This window comes from Alexandromys fortis, unplaced genomic scaffold (genome assembly GCF_014885135.2).
Source record: "Alexandromys fortis isolate MF-2015 unplaced genomic scaffold, M_Fortis_MF-2015_v1.1 scaffold_105, whole genome shotgun sequence".
Lineage (NCBI taxonomy): Eukaryota > Metazoa > Chordata > Mammalia > Rodentia > Cricetidae > Alexandromys > Alexandromys fortis.
In genome coordinates this window covers 5828548-5830466 of record NW_026068011.1, presented here as the reverse complement: position 1 = coordinate 5830466, position 1919 = coordinate 5828548, and positions in this window count along the sequence as shown.

The following is a 1919-nucleotide window of genomic DNA, read 5'->3' as shown; positions in this document are numbered from 1 at the left end:
AAAAAAAAAAAAAAAAAAATTAGTGTTCTGAAATTGGCAGTATTAACTTAACCCAGCTTGGGAGTGGGCATATTTGATATTATCATTGCTATGTTTAGAATGTCTGCTGATCTAAGATGTCCCAGGCAATTGATGTCTCTTGTTTTAAACATAAATTTAAAACTCAGCTTTACAATTAAAACAAGAAACTTGTACAACACAAACCACTCTAGCTTGCTAATACTAGAAACTTAAACCACAAAATTTGTCAACTAGTGTATAAATATTAGCACATCTTTCTCTATGTCACATGGATTTTAAATCCACTTTTTCATTTCCCATTTCTTCATAATTTGCTGTTAATAAAATTTTTCTTCAACTACTTCTTCCATCTTAATGATTTACTTTTGCTTTGTCCCATTCAAAAAACCTTTATGTAATTTTTGTACTAGACATTTCTACAATCTTTATCATTTAAGTATCAGCTTTGTAGTTTTCTTTTTCATCTTCTAAGACCATTTAAGTACTCATCTTCATTTTATAAGTTATTGTTCTCAACTATCTAATTATTTTTCATTAATTCACTTCCCTTAAAATGTGAGGACACTACTTATGTCCTTTGGTATATTTAAGGTGATGGCGGTGGTGTGTGTGTGTGTGTGTGTGTGTGTGTGTGTGTGTGTGTGAATGTGTATATTTAAGTGTGTAATTATGTTAATGTTTTATAACAATAAAATTTCCCATAGCTTTTCTACTATCTTTAAAGTTTAACCTGACAAATGTAAATCCACTAGCCGATTCAATTATATTTTTTCTTATCATTAAAAAAAAAAAACCTCATAAAAAAAAACTCATCAGTAGAGATGGCAGAAACAGAACACATCATAAAGGAGCTTGCTATGAAACCTCATGAGCTGAGTTTGGTCCTGAGCACCCACACAAGAGATGGAAATAACTGACTCCTGCAGGTTGTCCTCTGACCTACACATGCATGCCATGTGGAACCGAATTAATAAATGTAATTTTAAGCTCATCATCAGCTGTCCACACAGATGGTATGATGACCTTGATCTCTCAAGTTCTCAGCCTAATAGAATCACCAAGAATATAAACTAGAGCTCTCTAAAACAATTTGGTATATACAATTTTACAATCAACCAAGATTTTTAAATTTTAGTGTGCTTCATAATTACACACTTACCTGAAACACACGTTTTGAAGTCTTAGCACAAGACGAGCTGATAGTTCTGAATTTGAGCCAGAGAATTTGCATTTTCCAAATCTTTCCAGGTGCTGTTGATGCTGTTTTTTTATTTCTAAAATAATAATTGAGCTTGACATTGGCACTGACATTAGCACAACACAAAGACAGCTTCATCTCAGACTAAGATTTACTTAGTATTAGGCAAGCAGGTTTCAACAGCATTGATTATCCAGTTAATTTCCCTAAAATAATTCCAACAGTTCTCACCACCATCAATTTTATATAGCTACATGCAAAAAAAAAAAAAAAATACACGAATGCTTCATGAGACAATCTGATTAAGAAATAAATCAAGAACTTTTCATTCAACCCAGCTGGGAATATTCTTTTCTCATCTCCAAGTTACTCTGTTCCCAGGAGATTCATACACAGCAGCTATTTCAGTCTGTTTCTTCATAGTATGAATTAGTCATGATTTCTGAAGCCATGAAGCATATAGGGAATATGTTATCTATCTACTCATCTATATACTATCTATTTATCATTTGTTTATTTACATCATGTATACATATATTTTGCCTCTATACCATCAATTAACTATCTTAAATATATCTTTTGTAGAGACAGTTTTAGTTCATCATATGTTATCTATCATCTCCCAATTCATCATCTATATCTCTATCTTCTCTTCTTATCATGTGTCCATATATATATATATGTATATCTATATATATAT